General features: G+C 41.7%; 1 protein-coding gene across 1 annotated transcript in view; it reads right to left on the reverse strand.

Moving 5' to 3' along the window:
* DIAPH2 (diaphanous related formin 2) overlaps nucleotides 1–16,091 on the reverse strand; it is a 1,482,340-nt gene that overhangs the window by 145,695 nt on the left and 1,320,554 nt on the right. The window lies entirely within an intron of this gene.

The raw sequence follows: 16,091 nt of genomic DNA on the forward strand, positions 1-16,091 counted from the left end.
TTTTCTGTGTGTGTGTGTGTGTGTGGGGGGGGGGGGGGGGTGAACTTTGGGTGGACTGGAGGTAGAATTGTGATGTATCTGCACATTTTTAAAAATAATTGAATACACATTTGGGGCCAAATTCTATATGTGGTGCCTGAAATTAACACACACTAAGCAATTACGCCTAACAGCACGTAAATCTACACGCGGGATTTAGAATACACTTACGCGTATTAATGCGACTGAATCTAAGCATGTTCGTTTATGCCATTGAAAAGCTGGTGTAAATCCCTGTGCGTAGATTTACACGTACTGGCCCATATTTTATAACAACGAATGTAGATTTTGGAACTCCCACAACACATCCATTTTCACACTCCTTTTTACCTATGCACGTTGAAATTTAGGCACAGTACATTACAGCATACACTTAGCAACGTATGCGCATAAATTCTAATTTTTGCCAATTATTGCTTGTTAAGAGCTGTTAATTACACTTAACAGCTTGTTAAAACAATTAATCTATGTCCGTAGTTATAAAATAAATCTAGGCGTGTTATATAGAATCCAGGGGTTGGGGGTAATTTTCTAAACCATTTTCAAACACAAGCCCACTAATTCTATATATAGCATTCAAAATTGCACGCACCAATAATTGGGCACTAACAATCAAGTACTGGTGCTAATTGACAATAATTGGAATGTACACGCACATGCTTATAGTTGCTATCCTCTAATTGTTCTGTATGGCTCCAAATAGGGAGCATGACCATGGGAGGGGTATGGGCGGGTCAGAGGTATTTCTATGATTTGTGTACAGTGTTATAGAATTTAGGCAAGGGGATTTACACCAGGGTTCAGTTGTTGTGAATCCTTGCACCCAAAATTGGGCGTGGATCCCACTGCTAAGTGCTATTCTATAAAGAGCATCCAACTTGGAGGACCATTTATTAAATTGTGCTTAGCGTGCATTATATGGCGCCCAATTTTGGGCACCATTTACAGAATTGAGTCCAAAATGCTGATTTATATTTATACACGAGCTCTTAAAAATAAGGTCATGCCAATAAATATGCGTGGTTCATACTTTTACATAAGTATATAAGTGTTGCCATACTGGGACAGACCAAAGGTCCATCAAGCCCAGTATCCTGTTTCCAATAGTGTTCAATCCAGGTCACAAATATCTGGAAAAACAGTGGCATAGCCAGACAGCCAATTTTGGGTGGGCCTGAGCCCAAAGTGGGAGGGCACAAAATATTCTCTGACCCACCCTACCCCCACCTCACAATATAAATACTTTAGCTAATGAGGATCCTCAAGTTCTGTCAGCTGAAGACTTCCTCCGAAGATGGACAGAACTCCTTTTTACCAAGCTTGGCAGGCACCAGCAATGTCCCTACGCCACTGATGCTGGCACCCCTTGCATGCTTAGTTGTCAGTGGCCTGGGTCCAACATCTCTCCCTCCCGTTTTTCCCTATGTCCAACATTTCTCCCTCTCTAGCCTCTCTCTCTTCCAACCCCATATACAAGATTTTTCCTTTTCTTGGCCCTCTCTACATCTTTGTCACATCTCTCCCTTCCTCCCCTCCACCGCCATGCCCAACAATTCACCCTCTCCCCCTTATGCAGCATCGCTCCCTTCATTTCCTCCATCCCCCCCCCCCAACTCTCTTTCTCTTCCTCCACTCCCTGTAGCATCTCTCCTGTTTTTAATGGGGCCACGGTAGCTGCAGCGATTCCCACCACGCTGCCAGGCATGGCACTAACCCAGAAGCTTCTCCTCTGCTGTGTCCCACCCAGGCAGAATTAGGAAGGTGAAACAGAGGGTGTGGGATGCGGCAGGGGGGAGTATTCTGGGTTAGAGGCAGGCAGCATGTGAGAATCTCTGTCAGTGCCGCATTGAAGAGAGTGCAACGCTTAAGGGAGAGAGAGCGCCTTGAAGCCCAGCCTGCTCCCCTCACCCATGCTGTCAAGCCAGGATCCACTGCTGCTGGGTGGCCCTGAGCCCAAACCGGGTGGGCCTGGGCACACCCATGGCTATGCCCCTGCCTGGCAAGATCCCAGAACAGTAAAACAGATTTTATGCTTGGATATCTTCCTAAAAGAAAAGTCCATAAGCCATTATTAAGATGGACTTGGGAAAATCCACTGCTTATTTCTAGGATGAGCAGCATAAAATGTTTGGGATCTTGCCAGTTGGAAACAGGATACAATTTTTGGCTTGATGGACATTCGGTCTGTCCGAGTATGGCAACACTCATGTTCTTATGTTATCCTCGTTTTCATTACCCTTCTCTGTACCTTTTCTAATTCTACAATATCTTTTTGGAGATGCGGTAACCAGAATTGCACATGGTATTCAAGGTGCGGTTGCATCATGGAGCAATTATAAGATCCCATTTTTGTTTTCCATTCCTTTCCTAATAAATCCTAACATCCTATTAGCTTTCTTAGCCGCCGATGCACACGGAGCAGAGGGGTTCAACATAAGTACATAAGTACATAAGTACATAAGTAGTGCCATACTGGGAAAGACCAAAGGTCCATCTAGCCCAGCATCCTGTCACCGACAGTGGCCAATCCAGGTCAAGGGCACCTGGCACGCTCCCCAAACGTAAAAACATTCCAGACAAGTTATACCTAAAAATGTGGAATTTTTCCAAGTCCATTTAATAGCGGTCTATGGACTTGTCCTTTAGGAATCTATCTAACCCCTTTCTAAACTCCGTCAAGCTAACCGCCCGTACCACGTTCTCCGGCAACGAATTCCAGAGTCTAATTACACGTTGGGTGAAGAAAAATTTTCTCCGATTCGTTTTAAATTTACCACACTGTAGCTTCAACTCATGCCCTCTAGTCCTAGTATTTTTGGATAGCGTGAACAGTCGCTTCACATCCACCCGATCCATTCCACTCATTATTTTATACACTTCTATCATATCTCCCCTCAGCCGTCTCTTCTCCAAGCTGAAAAGCCCTAGCCTTCTCAGCCTCTCTTCACAGGAAAGTCGTCCCATCCCCACTATCATTTTCGTCGCCCTTCGCTGTACCTTTTCCAATTCTACTATATCTTTTTTGAGATACGGAGACCAGTACTGAACACAATACTCCAGGTGCGGTCGCACCATGGAGCGATACAACGGCATTATAACATCCGCACACCTGGACTCCATACCCTTCCTAATAACACCCAACATTCTATTCGCTTTCCTAGCCGCAGCAGCACACTGAGCAGAAGGTTTCAGCGTATCATCGACGACGACACCCAGATCCCTTTCTTGATCCGTAACTCCTAACGCGGAACCTTGCAAGACGTAGCTATAATTCGGGTTCCTCTTACCCACATGCATCACTTTGCACTTGTCAACATTGAACTTCATCTGCCACTTGCACGCCCATTCTCCCAGTCTCGCAAGGTCCTCCTGTAATCGTTCACATTCCTCCTGCGACTTGACGACCCTGAATAATTTTGTGTCAGCGGCGAATTTAATTACCTCACTAGTTATTCCCATCTCTAGGTCATTTATAAATACATTAAAAAGCAACGGACCCAGCACAGACCCCTGCGGGACCCCACTAACTACCCTCCTCCACTGAGAATACTGGCCACGCAATCCTACTCTCTGCTTCCTATCTTTCAACCAGTTCTTAATCCATAATAATACCCTACCTCCAATTCCATGACTCTGCAATTTCTTCAGGAGTCTTTCGTGCGGCACTTTGTCAAACGCCTTCTGAAAATCCAGATATACAATAGCACCAATGATGACACATGGACCACTTTCTTGTATGATGACTCCTAATGTGGAACCTTGCATCACGTAGCTATGGTTTGGGTTCTTCTTTCCCACATGCATCACTTTTCACTTGCTCACATTAAACTTCATCTGCCATTTGGATGCCCAGTCTCGTAAGGTCCTCTTGCTGTTTTTCACAATCCTCTTGCGATTTAACAATTTTGAATAACTGTGTCATTAGGAAAATTAATGACCTCACTAGCTATTCCCATCTTTAGATCATTTATAAAAATGTTAAAAAGTCCCAGCACAGACCCTTGGGGGAACCCCACTATCTACCTTTTCCATTGAGAATACTGACCATATAAGCCTACATTCTGCTTTCTTTTAACCAGTTTTTCATCCACAGTAGGACATTATCTCATATTCCATGACTCTCTCCTCAGGAGTCTTTCATGTGCTCAGGGATGAAATTTGGGCAAAGTGTATGTGCAGTTGTGATTTACCCATATATTTTATATAGTATCATTCTCATTCTATAATATGAGCATTTAATTGTACATGCTCAGATTATAGAATACTAACAGTTTTGTATGCTACAAATTCAGATGTAAGTGCTAGTCAGGCTCTAAGATATGATATAATCAAAGCGGTTAACATATTATATGTACAGGTACTTTTTTTCTCCCTATTGGGCTCACCAATTGTTTTTTTTTGTACTGAGGCATTGAAGGGTTAAATAACTCGCCCCTAGATCACAAGAAGCTGCAGTGGAACTGAACCTGGTTCCCCTGGTTCTTAGGCCACTGCACTATTAGGCTACTCCTCCAATTCATTAGTGCTGCTTTGCTGTGCATACATGTACATGGTTATAAAATGACTCTTTACGGACTAGATTCTATAAATGGCAACTAATAAATCATCATTGAAAAAACCGTGCTTAGCACTATTCTATAAACCTCACCTAAAGTTTAGGCGTGGTTTAGAGAATACACATAGGGCCTGTCCCTGTAACTAAATTTTAGGCACGTCCATTTCACCAATTTAAACCTAGTGTAAAGCCTGCACCTAATTTAGGCACAGATTGGGCGTATTCTATAACAGTGCGTGTAATTTCTAGGAACGCCCATGCCCCAATCCCTTTTGTGATCCACATGTTAGAATTTACAGAATAGGCTTAGAAAGTTGCACATGTAAATTTTAATTAGTGCCAATCAGTGGCCAATTATCAGAACTGATTAGCTTGTTAAGCAATTAAGTTGTGCACGCAAAAGTCACCGTTTATAGAATCTGTGAGGGTATATGCATCATTAATCTGTATGGGCTCCTTTTACTAAGTTGAAGTAAGCAATACTGTGTATTTACCTCAACTGAAAAGGGCTTAATGCGGGATGCACTGAGGTGTCCTGTGATAATTTTGCAATGTGTGTACACAAACCATGTGCTACAAATTAATTTTAATTTGTCTGCAGAGGAGGTGTGTCTGGGACGGAGAGTGGACATTTCTGCACTAATCAGTAAGGGGCTCTTTTACTAAACCACGGCAAAAAGTGGCCTGTGGCAGTGCGAGCACGTCTTTTGGACACACGCTGGGCCAGTTTTTACCATGTCCTGGAAAAAGGGCCTTTTCTAAAGGGCCAGAAAATGGATGTGCGTCAAAATAAAAACCAGCGCGCATCCATTTTCAGCCTGAGACTTTACTACCACCCACTGATTTAGCGGTAAGGTTTCATGAGCTACCTGGATGGTAGACATGCAGCGCGCGTCCACTGCCGTTTACTGTCGGGTAAGCGCCACGCGGTAGAAAATAGAAAATATTTTCTACCATGTGTAGCTGGACAGTAATGCTGATTTCGCATGTGCTGGACGCAAATAAGCCTTTACGCACCTTTGGAAAATGGCCCCCTTAGTATGCCTGCGTTAATCGGTTACCCACCTGTTTACTAAGCCACGCTAGCTGCTGCCGCTTGGCAATGCCGACATAACCACTAGTACCACTTATTAAACGGGGGGTTAATGTGTTAACTGATTAATGCAGGATTAGCTCATGAACTCTTATCGCCTATAAAATAGGTGTCAGCTGCACAACAGCTAAGAATGCTGTAATGAAAAGATGAGGTCAGACAAAATGTAATGTGATCACATAAATATGTGATATCATTTTTTTGATATTGTAAGAAAGTTGGTGCATGGCTCTTGATGAAGCATGTAAAGTGAAACAGGTTTGGCCACCGTCGATTTTTAGGATATAAATACAAAAAGAAAAGAACGTTTGAGAATAAAGGAAGATTTGAAATTTTAATTACCTCGTGTTGATTAATTTGATCAAGTATATATCGTGGACTCTTTACTTGTTGATGTCTAATATTAGCACATGGCCATTAATTCCAAAAATAGAAAATTGGTCATTTTCCATCTGTATGAAAAATGGCCTTAGTGTGTGGGAAAGACATGCATAAGGGCACACTAAGGCCACTTTTGTTTTTTTACCTCAAGCTTAGTAAAAGGAGCCTTAAATCTTAGGGGTGACCACCTTTCTGAAAAGTTGACATTTGTGAGCTTTAAATATGAAGTGTGTTTTAGTTTTAAGCTGATCATTTTTAATCACTGTTGGGCCCGTTTTACCAAGCTGCAGAGAAAGGGGGTCTGCGCTGGCATTGGTGTGTGTTTTTGACATGTGCCGAGGCCCCCTTTTACCACAGCGGGTAAAATGTAGGTCTTTCTTTTTTTGAGGAAACAGCCATGCGGCAAGTGAAGCACTTGCCACGTGGCCATTTCAAGGGAGAGCCCTTACCACCCATTGAGGTGGCGGTAAGGGTTCCTGCACCAACTCGGTAGTAACCAGGCAGATCGCGGCACTGCCCAATTACCGCTGGGTAAACTACACTATTTTTGTAGCACCAGATAAGATGGCGCGCTGGGGGTGGGAAGTACCGCCGCTGGGCTGCTGCAGTAGCTCGGCGGTACTTCATTTTTAGCGAGCAGTAAGCCTGCATTGGGCTTACTGCCGCTTTTTAAAAGGTGCACTGTTATACCTTGTTCTAAGAACACTACTGATCATAAGTGAAATAATAATAATAAAGGAAAAATATTTTAACTAAGGCTGAATATACCATGAAAAGTCCAATATACATTTTCATAATAACTTATTTTGCTTTCCAGGTGTGAATCAAATTTACCCATGCTAGCAATACTTTGTTTTATTACTCTAATATGCAAAGAATTGCAGTTTTAGCTTTTTCCCTACTTCATTATGTTAGGTTTGCAATGGGAAATGTTAAAGTAGTCATATTTTAAAAAAGGATATTGCTTTTTAATGAATCTCTTATGTATTGTTATTATGAATGCCAATAAATCTCAACAGTGACAGAAAAAAAAAAACCTCCAGGTCAATATAGAAGTTAAAAAAAGAACATCAGTTTATTCTGTATGTGGGAGGTAGAGCAGAGTGGATTTCTTAAAAACTATTTCTCAACAATTCTACATAACTACAAGTTCTTTTTCTTCTTAAATTTATAATGATTGGTTTAATTAGGCCTCCTGTTACCTGACATCCAACCAGTATTTCATAGACTTCAGAAAACATTAAAGGCTTAGTTAAGGCATCATAGTTCTAGCTGTCACTTGCAATGTATCTTTTCCTTGCTTTGTATATGTTGCCTTGGGGCCGGATTCACTAAGCTTTTCTTCCCATACACACAGACACAGAGTGAGAGAAAAGCCATAGTAGTAATTCAGGACCTCAGTACCCTGTCTTTGTTTTGACCTTGAAAAGAGCTTTGTTTAACATCTCTCTATACTTCTGTGGCTGCTATTACTGCTTCTATTCCTAATGATGCAACAGCTTGGATTGAAATAGATATTCAGTTATGATCCTGCTGCAAAATACTAAATCGTAATCCCTGAAATCATGGTGAGAGTCATTATCAATCTGCTATGGACTGGTTATGACTATCTGCACACACAACCCAAGATGCCTAACAGATACTGTATTCCATCTTTGTAGAACTGGTATGTCCCCCAGGGGGCAGGAGGCAGCATGGATGATAATGCAACTAGAGTAGCTTTTAACTGTACTTATCTTCACACACAAAAATCTGTTTCTGCACACCTCAGTTTAGTACCATCCTCTCAAAAATATACTGATTCTAGTCTACAAAATAGAAGTCAAGCACTGACTATATGGTTTCACTATTCACAAGCTGCTTGAATTACAGCTGCTATTCTCTACTCTTCATCCTTCATTACGCACTCTCTGTTCATGGCCAATATATCAGGATTACTGATCGTTATGTGTGAACCTTGTCCTAGAAGTGTGAATGTTAGATCTATGATGTACGCGACCTTGACTTCTACTTACATGGGTTAGTAGTATCTACTTCGTAAAGCAGTAGGAAGTGATTTAAAGTTATATGCCTTTAAGGAATGGTGATAGCAGCAGTGACATCCAGAGGATTATTTTAGAACAGGTCACCTGAGTAGAGAAGGCAAGAAGGAATCTATTCGTAGTTTATTTTACAAAGACCTAACTGCCTTTCTAAGGAGCCCTTTTACTAAGCTGCATAAGTGTCTATGCACGCCCAACATGCGCCAAAATGGAGTTACCGCCCGACTACCATGTGGCTCTTGCGGTAATTTCATTTTTGGCATGAATCCGATAAGCAAGTCTGCAAAATATTTTTTATTTTCGGGCGCGTAATGGATGCGCGCCAAGTGGCATTTGGCACACGTAGGTCATTACCGACCGGTTACCACGTGACTCTTTACCGCTAGGTCAATGGCTGGAAGGAAGGTCTCAGTCCCAAAATGGACGCGCGGCAATTTTGATTTTACCGCACGTCCATTTTCGGCAAAAAAGAGGCCTTTTTTATAGGCACGCTAAAAAATGGATCAGTGCGCAACCATAACCCGCAACTACACTACAGCAAACCATTTTTCAGCGCGCCTTAGCAAAAGGACCCCTAAAATTGCTGTAGAAAAGTGAAGGATTTGTAGGAAAAATGAAACCACAGATATTTATACTTCATCGGAAGCAGGTTCGAAATGTTTGCCTGTAAAGTATACCCATGCTCTCCCCAGAACCTGCTCAAGAACATGCCAATACCCAGGTCACATAAACATCTTTGCATTCTAATCATCGTGTGTACTTTTGTGCATTGGGGCAATTTTATGAGAGGCATTTTATTTGTGTATACTGTCATCTACCTACAAAAATAACTTTATAAAATTAGGCTCCTTGGTGAGATAAATGTTGCTATTCACTGTGGGATGAGCCTTCTCATTCTGTGGCTGCCTTTTTGTATGCTGGTGCATAAGCACATCTTTTTCCGTGGAGGAGCTAAATAAAATATTTTGCTCCTAGACCTATGGCCTTTCTTTTTCTAATGAGTCCCTGGGAGGATTATTGAGATACCAGAAGGAAACAGTCCGTGTTGGAAGAATCATCATTTATCTCACTATCAGCAACGGGGAATGGATCATCTAATTTTTCTGAAGAACTATACACATGAATTCTAAGTGTTCAGGTGATTTATGGGTTGTTATAAAGTTATCCAACTGCCTGTATGGACTTAAAACTGTAGAGTCCTGTAGAGCTGAAACTGTTGAAGATGTCTCTAAGTTTATGTTGCATTAAACTGAAATTATTGGGAGCAACATTCTATAATCTGAAGTGAACTCATTTCCAGTCACCGAGAGGAGGGTATCCCTGGATTGCTGAGCTCTTTGCACAAGCAAATATTATTCTGTAGCAATTGCTTTTTAGGCAGATCTTTCCTACTGAGGGTCATTGAGCAAGGGTTGAGGGCGGGCCAGTGGAAGAACTCAGTCGGACAACAGGATATAAGCAAAAATAAATATTTATTTATCTGAGCCCTGAGGCCTGTTACTTTACAGGGCCAGGAATAAGTTGGAAAACCTTCCTCCATTCAATAAACACGGTCTCGAGCAGGCCTCTGACTGACAGGCCCAAATATAGTCTGTGATTGGTGGGGCTGCCATGCCCCAAACACAGCCTATAAGTTCTTGGTTCTTCTCCAAGTCCCAGGTCTGACCTCAGCCAGATCTCAAAACACAACTTGCAAGTCTCAGACAAATAGCAAAAGTGGTTTACCTCAACAGGGTCACGATCACTGCACGTCAACAGGGGAACCCTTACATTACAGGGCAGCTTCTCTCGTCCTGGGGTCTCTGTATTGGGGCTCCCCTGAACTACTCAGCCTCAGGGCCTTTAGCTCCAACCTGATCTGAGCCCTGCCCCTCTAGCAACTGCCTCAGCCTCTGCAGACTAGTGCCCCCTGCTGCAAGGAGGCTGAACTGCATCTTCCATGAGGGAGTACTCTTCATTATACTATCCACTCCCTCACACCTACGCTGAGACCAATTCTCTGAAGATATACTTGAAAGGATATCTTTTGAGGAGTAACCTTGCTTTGGAGTCAAGTGGCATTTCATATCTCGTTCCAATGGAGATGGCTGGGCCTTTAAATGAACTGTGATGTTTTTTCTCACATTTATTTTGAAATGTAATTGTATTCAAATGTTAAGAAAGGCTTAACATGCAGCAATCAGTAAAATACCACAGACACTGATCGCTAATAACTCATTATATACAAACACTCACTGTTACAATTTGTAATGATAACATCAGTAAATCATCTCTCCCTCCTCCATTCTCTATCCTAACCTAAAATGTTTTACATTTTCTTCAGATGCTTGGTACTAACTATACATGTGGAGGTGATTTTATAAGGAGGTGTCTACTCTATGCTTAAAAGCAAATGCCTGCTGAGGTGCTATTTTATAAAGTAGGTATCTAATTGTCTTTATAAAATACTTACATATAAAACATAATATGTGGCTGCTAGCACTGACATTATGAAATACATGATCTGCTATTAGTGATCTGTGAGGGCATCCTCAGGAAAACGTGGGTGCCCCTTTCGATTATGCCCCTCTATATCTTTTTTTTGAGATACGGCAACCAGAATCGAATGCAATACAAAAGGTGAGGTTGCACCATGGAGAGATACAGAGGTATTATTATATTCTTGGTCTTATTTTGCATCCCTTTCCTAATAATTCCTAGTATCTTGTTTGTTTTTTTGGCTACCGCCACACACTGCACAGAAGATTTCAGCATACTGTCTACAATGATACCTAGATCTTTTTCTTGAGTGCTGACCCCAGCAACAGGTAACTATGATTTGGATTATTCTTCCCAATGTGCATCACTTTACATTTGTCCACATTAAATTTAATCTGCCATTTGGATGCCAAGTCTTCCCATTTCCTAAGGTCTTCGTGCAATTTTTCCACAATCCGTATGTGTTTTGGCAACTTTAAATAGTTTTGAGTCCTCCAAAAATTAAATCACTTCACTTGTCATTCCGATTTCCAGATCATTTAAAAATATGTTAAATAGCACCAGTCCCAGTACAGATCCCTCCTCCATTGAGAAAAATGGCCATTTAACACTATCCTCTGTTTTTTGGCCAATAACCAATTCTTAATCCACAGAAGGACATTGCCGCCTATCCCTATATTTTTTTTAGGAGTCTCATAATGAACTTTGTCAAAAGCATACTGAAAATCTAGATACACTACACCAACCAGCTCACCTTTATCCACATGTTTATTCATGCCTTCAAAGAATTAATCAAACTGATGAGGCAAGACTTCCCTTGGCTGAACCCATGCTGACTCTGTCCCATTAAACCATGTTTGTCTATGTGTTCTGTAATTTTATTCTTTATAATAGTTTCCACTATTTTGCCTGGCACTAAAGTCTGTCCCATTAAACCATGTTTGTCTATGTGTTCTGTAATTTTATTCTTTATAATAGTTTCCACTATTTTGCCCGGCACTAAAGTCAGGCTTACTGATCTGTAATTTCCTGGATCGCCCCTAAAACTCTTTTTAAAAATTGCTGCTACATTGGCCACCCTCCAATCTTCAGATGATTTTAATGGCAGGTTACCGATCGCTAACAGCAGATCATCAATTTTATATTTGAGTTCTTTCAGTATCCTGGTGTGTATGCCATCTGGTCCTGGTGATGTATCACTCTTTAATGTGTTGATTTGGCTTAGTATCCAGCTTATTTTCGAAAGAGAAAGACGCCCATATTTCAACCCAAATCGGGAGATAGGCGTCCGTTTTCCATGGGCGCCCAAATCGGTATAATCGAAACCCGATTTTTGGCGCCCTCAACTGCAGTCCGTCACAGAGACGAACAAAGATCACGTGGGCGTGTCGGAGGCGTGGCGAAGGTGGGACTGGGGCGTGGTTATCGGCCGAGAAGAGATGGGCGTCTTTAGCTGATAATCGAAACAAGGGCGTTTTTGACGAGAATTTGGTCCGCTTTATTTGGAGCCTTTTTTTTCAGGTCCAAGTCCCAAAAAAGTGCCCCAACTGACCAGATGACCACTGGAGGGAATCGGGGATGACCTCCCCTGACTCCCCCAGTGGTCACTAACCCCCTCCCACCAAAAAACCCCACTTTACAAACTCTTTTTCCCAGCCAGTATGCCAGCCTCAAATGTCATACCCACCTCCATGACAGCAGAATGTGTTCTATCTTCTGACAGCCTTTCCCTGGTTCTGATGTGGTTCTCGGGTGAGTGTGACACCTTTTCTGTTAAGGGCACTGCAGAGTCACATCAGCAATGCATTGTAGTGGGTGTAGGGTATCGGGCTCTGTGATTCCACTAGCTTGTGTTAAATGCTCACGATGTTGGTAGTTGGTAGGCTCTACTCCCATGGTGCTTTTCCCTCTGCTTACTGGGTCAGAGTGTGCCCTGTTTTGTTTCCGGTAGTCCATGAGGTAGTGGCCATTTGTGTAAGACACTTTTAGATCCCTTTCATGTGTTAGCCATGTTACAGCACTTAGTTTTTACCTTGAATGTTGCTGAAAGAGGGCATTGTACACCATTCTGCCAGCTCGGACCTACTGCTAATCTCAGTACCAGCGAGACTCGTTGCCAGTGGGGCACAACCTCTGATCTGCAGTTAACTGTGAGTAAAGGTGCTTATTCAAATAAAGGACGTTCTCAGCGAGATTAGTCAGGTGTAAACTGCTGTGCCAAGGTTATACACCAGCAACAAGACCTGTCCCTGGAACACTTTTAGTGGGTACTGCAGTGCACTTCAGGCAGGCAGACCCAGGCCCATCCCCCCCCCCCACCCGTAACACTTGTGGTGATAAATGGGAGGCCTCTAAAACCCACTGTACCCACATGTAGTTGCCCCCTTCACCCCTAAGAGCTATGGTAGTGTTGTACATTTGTCCCTCCCATGACCAAATGGCTTGGATTGGGATGTTTCTGAGCTGGGTGCTTTTAGTTTCCATTACCGCAAAAAAAAAAAAACAAAAAAAAAAACGCTCATCTCAGAAGGGACCAAATCCATGGCATTTGGTCCGTCCAAACTGTATTTTCGAAACGAAAGATAGACGCCCATCTTTTTCGATAATACGGTCTGTCCCGTCTCTTCACATACCCGTTTTCAGACATAGACTCCCATGGAGATGGGCATTCATGTTCGATTATGCCCCTCTATGTCTTCCAGGTTCACAAGATTTCTTTCAGTTCCTCCACATCTTCACCCTTGAAAACCATTTAAAGTACAGATATATCTCTTACATCTTCTTCTGTATAGACTGAAGCAAAAAATTCATTCAATCTTTCCGCTATGGTGTTCTCCTCCCTGAGTGCCTCTTTTGCTCATTCGTGATCTAATGGTCCCACGGATTCCTTCACAGGCTTTCTGCTTCTGATGTACCTCAAAAAAGGTGTTACCATGAGTTTTTCTTTATATTATCTTTCAGTCTTCTTTATCAATGCTTTGCATCTAGCTTGATAGTGGTTATGTTGCTTCTTATTTTTTTCATTTGCATCCTTTTTCCATTCTTTAAAGGGTGTTCTTTTGGCTCCAATAGCCTCTTTCCTTTCATCTTTTAACCTTGCTGGCTGTTGTATGCTCTTCTTTTCAACTTTGTTAATATGTGGAATACATCTGGTCTGGACTTCCATGATGGTATTTTTAAACAACATCCATGCCTAACCTTGGCAGCTGATCCTTTTGCCATCTTTTTAACCATTTTCTTAATTTTCTCATAGTCGCCCTATTAAAAATTAAATCCTGCTACCGCAGATTTCCTTAGTGACTTCACTCCAGAAACCAGCTCAAATTTGATCATGTTATGTTTGCTGTTTCTCAGCAGATCCAACACCATTACCTAAGGACTAGATCTAAAATAGCTTCCCCTCTTGTTGGATCTTGAACCAGTTGCTCCAAGAAAAAAATTTGTTTCATTTGTACCCCGTGCTTTCCCACTCATGGCAGGCTCAATGCGGCTTACATGGGGCAATGGAGGGTTAAGTGACTTGTCCAGAGTCACAAGGAGCTGCCTGTGCTGGGAATCTAACTCAGTTCCTCAGTTTCCCAGGACCAAAGTCCACCACCCTAACCACTAGGCCACTCCTCCACTCCAGAAGCAGTCATATATTACAAGGGTATATAAGATTACCCTGGCTTCCCATAAAAGCCAGGCTTCTATTTAAGTTCCCATGTCTCTTGTTTAAGGTTTGAAATGGTACTTGCCTATAATACTTACTTTCCCATTTTCAATGTAATTCTGTTTCTGGAAACAGACGAGCTATTAACAATTCACCTTTTATCTTTCCTTCTGTTGGAGGTGGGAATTGATTTAAGATACATGAGCTGCTGCTAGCTTACCAGGCTCCTATAATTTGGCAAGAGATTTCTGTATGTTTTCATTAGTTTTATTCCTATCAGGTTTGTAGAAAAAATTTTAAGACTTTGCTATTTAGGAAATATGCTTTGAGCTAAAATCTTGTCATGTCATTTTGCATCATTGTTGTACTGCATTTTCTATCATTTCCAGGAGTATGTCCTGGAGTCTTTGGATTGTGAACTCCTTATAACTCTACGGTAGTAGCAGTATTCAAGTACCACTGTTATGTTATGTTGGCAGGGTGACAGCATGGGCCACTGGGAGAATATCCCAAACAAGGCAGTTATGTAATAACAGTAACAATCCAGAATATTGAAGTCCCCTTCCACTTTTCTTCTCTGCAATGTTTTTAATCTTCCTAGGGATGATTTTCTGCCCAGGAAATTTGAACCAATTAGTATCCAGTGCTTAGAAAAACTTAACAAGAAGTATGATAAATTACATCCCAAAAAGATACAACTCAGTGAGTCAGTTCATCCTCACTGTGCTTGCTCTGCTCGCTCCATTCATTTAGGTCCTATCCCACTCTAGGCCATCCTCTCTAAAACACTGTAAAAGAAGGACCAAGTTCAAAGATTACAGCTCTACTACCCTCCCTGACACTCTCACCCCCAGATATTTAATACTCCTAAGATTTCACCTAAAGGGGTATTGAATCCGAGACTCCAAGTGTGGTCCATACACCCAAATAAAGGCATGAACTTCAACTTCTGAGTACTGACCTTATAACCAGTTATCTTCTGAAATAACTGTAGGTCAAGAAGTGCAGGAATCGAATCTGCCAACTCCATCACACATAGGATGCTACTGACATATGGGCCTAAATTTCATAAATGGCACCTAAAAAAATCATCACTGAAAAAAATAGCATTTAGCGCTATTTTTTAAATGGTGGTTAAAATTAGGTGGCATTTATAGAATACTGCTTAGTGCTGTGAACCACAACTACATGTAGGCATGACCATTTACACCAACAAAACCTTGGTGTAAATCCCCAGGCCCAAATTAGGTGTTTATCTCCTTTATTCTATAACACATGTAACTGAAAGGAGTGCCCTGATCCGTTCATGACCCTCCCATGGCTGAACCCCATTTTTGGATCTGTGTGTAAAATTTATGCATGAATCCAGCCATGTAAATTTACACACATAAATTTTAATTAATGCCATTTAGAAATGATGCTTGTTAGCATTTAATTATCAGCACTAATTGGCTCATTATTCAATTAAATTATGCAAGCAAATTGGGTGTGCACCCAATTTTAGCGACTTATAGAATTTGGTGAATGATGTTAGTTTCTACTTCTCCCATCTGAATGAAGCCTGGTGAAGAAGCCCACCTTGTCCCTCTGCATCAGTTGGAATATTGCAGCATACAATCTCAAAGCCAGCACCTTGGTGAACATTTTTATAGCGGTGTTTGGCAATGATATAAACACCCAGTACAATCCTCCTTTCGTCTTCCCATCTTATGGATTATATTAATACAAGCTTTATGAATCAAAGTAGGAAGCTGGGTCGGTTCCAACACATGTTCTTATAACAGTCTCTAAATGCTGTTGCAATGGCCCTAAGCATGGTGTACTCATATTCATTTCTTCTTAATTTGTATA

The sequence above is a fragment of the Microcaecilia unicolor genome, chromosome 7, assembly GCF_901765095.1.
Source record: "Microcaecilia unicolor chromosome 7, aMicUni1.1, whole genome shotgun sequence".
Lineage (NCBI taxonomy): Eukaryota > Metazoa > Chordata > Amphibia > Gymnophiona > Siphonopidae > Microcaecilia > Microcaecilia unicolor.